The sequence below is a fragment of the Aotus nancymaae genome, unplaced genomic scaffold (genome assembly GCF_030222135.1).
Source record: "Aotus nancymaae isolate 86718 unplaced genomic scaffold, 86718_ANA_hifiasm-v0.15.2.pri h1tg000014l, whole genome shotgun sequence".
In the NCBI taxonomy this organism is placed as follows: domain Eukaryota; kingdom Metazoa; phylum Chordata; class Mammalia; order Primates; family Aotidae; genus Aotus; species Aotus nancymaae.
In genome coordinates this window covers 120571982-120578318 of record NW_026988425.1, presented here as the reverse complement: position 1 = coordinate 120578318, position 6337 = coordinate 120571982, and positions in this window count along the sequence as shown.

Here is a 6337-nt window from a genome sequence, read left to right as displayed (position 1 = left end):
GGACGCTGGGCCTGGCGGGTGCGGGCCGCGGACACCACGGGGAGGGGCTGCCGGGGCCGCCGCCCCATTGGGCCTCGCCGGGGAGGAGGAGGGGCCAGACCCGACCAGAGCTTCCGCGGCGCGGCCACAAACCCAGCTCCGCGGGAACCACGGGCAAGAGAGCCACCCCGACCCGCAAACAGGGTCGGGGTCGGGGTCGGGGTCGGGGGAGGAGCGGAGCCGCGTGCGAGGCTGACCCTATCCACGATGCCCCGAGGAAACTTGGATGTCGGTTGCTGATGCTTTAGCTTCAACCCAAAGGCCAATCTGAGCGAACCCTGGCTTCCCTCCCCTGCCAGACTGACCCCCAGGGGGCATTAGTCCAGCGCAGGTGCTGCCTTCTCGAACTGAGACCATCCGCTGTCAGGTCCAGCTGGTGCAGACAGAGTTGAAATCCCACTCTGGGCTGGGCGCGGTGGCTCACGTCTGTAATCCCAGCACTTTGGGAGGCCGAGCCGGGCGGATCACTTGAGGTAAGGAGTTTGATACCAGACTGGCCAACGTAGCAAAAACCCACCTCTACTAAATATACAAAAATTAGCCGGGCATGGTGGTGCACGCCGGTAATCCCAGCTACTCGGGAGGCTGAGACAGGAGAATCGCTTGAACCTGAGAGGCAGAGGTTTCAGTGAGCTGAGATTGCGCCACTGGACTCCAGCCTGGGCAACAGAGCAAGACTCAGTCTCAAATAAAAAAGAAAGAAAAAAGAAATATGATTGGACAAGAAGGGGGTGATCTAATACCAATAGCCTGAGTGAGGAAACCCAACAAGGCCTGTCCCTGTAGATTCTTCTTGGCCTCTCTCTGCAGCATTCCTTCCTTCTGAGTATGGGGGCAGGACTCTCTCTGGGATGCAGGGGTCTTAGGATCTACACGCAAACAAGGTAGGTCAGATAATTTATTTATGGCCAGTTTTTACACAGAAACATGTGGGAGAAAGTTACAGTAATATTTTGGGGTTTGAGTCTGGCTTTGGGGAAGGAGAGCTCAGGTTTCTGTGACCTGCCTTGAGGAAGAAGGATTCTAGTTTCTATGGCTGGCCTCGGGGAGAGAGGGGGAGAGTCAGAGAGAGCTGCTCCTGAGGACTGCATTTTGGGGTATTGTTTTCTAAGACCCTAGAGTAGTTAAGCAGCCATAGCAGAAACAGTTCCATTCTTGCCTGTTTGCATACAAAAGATTTTTTTTTTAATTAAAAACAGAGATGGGGGTCTCACTATGTTGCCCAGGCTGGTCTCAAACTCCTAAGCACAAATGATCCTCCCGCCTTGGCCTTCTGGGATTACAGGTGTGAGCCACTGCACCCAGCCACAAAAGATAGTTGTAATTAGTTCTGCCACAGACAACCAAAGTTTCTCTCTTCATTCGTTTTCTTAAACTAAGACACCAGCTGAGGGCTGGGTTTTATTTGGGAAAACCTGACCTCTTCCCCTTCCTGGCTTTCCCAGTCACACCAATTCACTCCAAATAGGAGCGACCTTTCTGCCCTGCGCTCTCAGCCCTCCCTCCACTGTCTCACTGTCAACATTGCCAGGTGGAGCTGGACCAGGAAGGTGACCTTCAACTACTGACTTCAAAGCTCCCCTCACCGAGTCCTAGCCTGGCAGAGCCACTGCTCTGGGCCTGGGATCCGGAAGGCTGGGCCCAAGGGAGGGCTGCTTTTGGGCCCCCCAGAGTCTGAGGCCTCTGTCAAAGATCCGGTCTTGGGCCAGCTAGTGCCAGAAAGACCCCTTATCCCTTTGACTCTGCTTGGAATTATCTTGCTCCAAACACAAATGCAGACCATGGAAGCCTCTGGCATTTGGCTTTCCTGCCAACCTGGTATTATCAGGTGCCTGGATCTCAGTGTTCACACCTATAAACTGGAATTCAGAACCCCTGAGGATTCTTCTGGTCCAAATAATAGACTTATGTATGCCAGACACCCATCTTGCCACCTCTGAAATGGTGGTAATGAAATTGCTGCCCCCCTCCCCCAACCAAGGGCTTGCCCTTTCTGCACGGTGGACTAGGATCTCAGAGGCCTGGCCGGAGGCAGCACTGTAGGTGTGTTCCAGAGTCTCTCCTTTGCCTGCTGAGGGATCAGAGAGGGAGCACTTGTGTTCCTCGTGAGCACAGCAGCAGCTGGGGGCAATTGAGGCACAATCTTTCAACTGCTCCTCACTGCCTGCCTCCAGGCCCCCGGCTCCATGCCAGCCTTTCCTGTACGATCCCTGTTGGGTGAGGCAGCCAATGTCAGTTCCACTGACTCGCAGGGGTTACCACACTTGCTCAATGTCACACTGCTGGCAAGCAGTAAAACTCCAGTTCAAATCGACATACCTGGCTCGTATTCCATTACTGGTTTGTTTGTTTGTTTGCTTTCGAGACAGGGTCTCACTCTTGTTACCCAGGCTGGAGTGCAGTGGCATGATCACGGCTCCCTGTGCCTTGACCTCCCTTGCTTGAGTGATCCTCCCACCTTAGCCTCCTGAGTAGCTTGGACTACAGGAACATGCCACCATGGCCGGCTAATTTTTTTTCTATTACTTTTTTTTTTTCCTTTTTTTTGAGACAGAGTCTCCCTCTGTCTACAGGCTGGAGTGCGTTGGCACGATCTCAGCTCACTGCAACCTCTGCCTCCCAGATTCAAGCGATTCTCCTGCCTCAGCCTCCCAAGTAGCTGGGATTACAGGCATGAGCCACCGCACCCAGCCCCTCTAGTACTTTTTTAAGGAGAAAAAGGGAGAAACTGCAGCCCCTATTTACTGTGCTGGTCTGGAATTCCTGGTGGTGGTAGCTGTTGGCCCTGAGAGCTGCTGCAGAGAAAGATGGTGTATAAAGGGAAGGGCCTCAGATTCTCCCGTCTGGGGTCAGTGGAATTGAACATTCCCTCCCCTCCACATTTTCAATCAAACTCCAATTTGTCATTGAATTTAGGTCACGTGAAAGTTCCCTGTGGAACCACAAACATTTGTGTCACTCCTTCCCCACCCTCTGAGAGCCAGACACACATGTATACAATCACCATAAACCCAGGCACAAGAGGAAAGTGTCAGCTGGGTGCGGTGGCTCACACCTGTAATCCCAGCACTTTGGGAGGCTGAGGCAGGTGGATCACGAGTTCAGGAGTTCAAGACCAGCCTGGCAAAGATGGTGAAACCCCGTCTCTACTAAAAATACAAAAATTAGCCAGGCATGGTGGCACATGCCTGTAATCCCAGCTACTCGGGAGGCTGAGTCAGAGAATTGCTTGAACCCAGGAGGCAGAGGTTGCAGTGAGCAGAGATGGCACCACTGCACTTCAACCTGGGCAACAGAGCAAGACTACATCTCAAAAAAAAAAGAAAAGAAAAAGAAAGTGTCCCAAGAGGAGTGTAGATGACACTTGAAGCATCTGGCATGGAGAAAAGCACCTCGGATGCAGAAGCCCCTGGAGCCTGGGGGAGAAGCATCCATCTAGCTGCCTCTTCAAAAAGCTCTGAGGTCTTGAGGGAGGCTGGACAGGACAGCTGGGAGTGGTCAGGGACCCACATTTCTTTTTTTTTTTTTTTTTTTTTGGAGACGGAGTTTTGCTCTTGTTACCCAGGCTGGAGTGAAATGGCACAATCTTGGCTCACCGCAACCTCCACCTCCTGCGTTCAGGCAATTCTCCTGCCTCAGCCTCCTGAGTAGCTGGGATTACAGGCATGCACCACCATGCCCAGCTAATTTTTTTTTGTATTTTTAGTAGAGATGGGGTTTCACCATGTTGACCAGGATGGTCTCGATCTCTTGACCTCGTGATCCACCCACCTCGGCCTCCCAAAGTGCTGGGATTACAGGCGTGAGCCACCGCGCCTGGTCTCTTTTTTTTTTTTGAGACAGAGTCTTGCTCTGTTGCTCAGGCTGGTGTGCAGTAGTGTGATCTTGACTCACTGCAACCTCTGCCTCCTGGGTTCAAGTGATTCTCCTGCCTCAGCTTCCTGAGTAGCTGGGATTACAGGCGTGTGCCACCACATTCGGATAATTTTTGTATTTTTAGTAGAGACGGGGTTCCCCATGTTGGCCAGGCTGGTCTCGAACTTCTGACCTCAGGTGATCCACCCACTTCGGCCTCCCAAAGTGCTGGAATTACAGGCATGAGCCACTGCGCCCAGCTTCCTTTTTTTTTTTGAGATGGAGTCTTGCTCCGTTGCCCAGGCTGGAGTGCCACTGAATGATCTTAGCTCACTGCAGCCATCCCTCCTGGGTTCAAACGATTCTCTTGGCTCAGTCTCCCAAGTAGCTGGAATTACTGGCACAAGCCACCACACCAGCCTTTTTTTTTTTTTTTTTTTTGAGACAAGGTCTCACTCTGTTGCCCAGGCTGGAGTGCTGTGGTGTAGTGGTGCAATCTCAAGTCACTGCAGCCTCAACCTCCGGGCTCAAGCAATCCTCTCACCTCAGTCTCCTGAGTAGCTGGGACTACAGGTGCATGCCTGGCTAATTTTTGTATTTTTTTGTAGAGACAGGGTTTCAGCACGTTGCCCAGGCTGTTCTCAAACTCCTAGGCTCAAGTGATCCTCCCACCTTGGCCTCCCAAAGTGCTAGGATTACAGCCAGCACTCCAGGACATTCATTTTGTGGTGTGCAGGCAGACATAACATCTGGCAAAAGTAGTGAGAGGGTGTTGGGATGGAGCCTGGGGAAGGGAGATGAGTTCCTGAGCCAGGGACAGGCCTGACACAGGGTCCAGGCAGAACCCCCAAGAGGGGCAGGACTCCAGAGACGGTGTGGAGGAGATAGAATCAGCAGGAATTGTAGCTGGTTGGACATGGGGCACAGTCAGGGGAGGAGTCAGAGTGACTCAGACTTGCATCCCTGGGGCTGGAAGAATGGCACAGCCATGATTCGAAATGGGAGAATAGGAAGAGAGAGCTGTGGGAGAGGCGTTGGCAGCAGAACTATTTATGGTATTCTCCAAACTTATTTCCCTGCCAGCTGTCTGTGCCCCCTCCCCCACCCCATCTGCCCACCTGCTGCTTCCAGCACTGTCCTCCTCAAGCCCAGCCCTGAGCAGCTCAGATACCCGCAGGAGCTTCCATGCCACCCACAATCAACTCTAACAGTCCATGGCCTTCGCTCCCTCTCCTCTCCTCTGCTCTTTCCCTCTCCCCAGGATCCCTAAACGCAGCGTTGTCCTGAATTGTCACTACCTCTGCGCCCTTGCGTTGTCCCCTCCCTCCACCAAACAGGTTCTCTGCTGCCCACAGCCAGACCCAACTCACACTTAGTGGCTGCTATGGACTGAATGTTTTTTCGTTTTCTTTTTTTTTTTTGGAGATGGAGTCTCACTCTGTCGCTCAGGCTGGAGTGCAGTGGTCTCAGCTCACTCCAACCTCTGTCTCCCAGGTTCAAGCGATTCTCCTGCCTCAGCCTCCTGAGTAGCTGAGATTATAGATGTGTACCACCATGCCCAGCTAGTTTTTGTATTTGTAATAGAGACAAGGTTTCACCATGTTGGCCAGGTTGGTCTTGAACTCCTGACCTCAAGCAATCCGCCCTCCTCGGCCTCCCAAAGTGCTGGGATTACAGGCATGAGCCACCACACCCGGCCAATTCTGTTGTTTAAACCACCCATCCCGAACTAAGATGACCCAGTCCCAGCCTACCTTCACAAGCCTGTACTGAGGGTAGGAGGCTGGGGGACACAGCATTCATTCACCTGAGTCATCATGCAGGGCATCCAACCCCCCAGACTCCTTCAACAAAGAGCACAAAAGCTATTCTGATTTTAGCTGTGGAAAATGGACATCAGTGGGGTTCAGAAGCAAATTTGCAAGATTTTGAAATGCTATTTAACTTCTTGAAATTTTCTCTCTCATCACTTAAGTTAATCCTAAGAATTCCTATTATTAATAAAACTAGACAGCCAGGAGCCATTCGCAGTGGCACGCACCTGTAATCCCAGCACCTTGGGAGGCTGAGGCAGGAGGATGGCTTGACCGCAGGAGTTTGAGGCCAGCCTGAGCAACATAGCTTTATCCAATAAATACCAGAGAGCCAGAGGTGGGGCCAGGAGAAATGATTAAAAGCCATTAAAAAGAATGAGGTGCAACATTACCATGTTGGCAGCAGATTCCTAGAGTATACAGATTCCATCCAATTTGCAGAAATAATTTGTATGATTCAAGGTCTCATTGCCTAGGCAAGTCAGCTAACCTCTCTGGGCCTCAGTTTCCTCATCTACAAAATGTGGATAATAACAGCACCTACTCCTAGGGTAGTTCTGAGGGTTAAATGAACTCATGCAGATAAAATGCTTAGAACAGTGCCTGGCACACATTGAGGAGACCTGCTG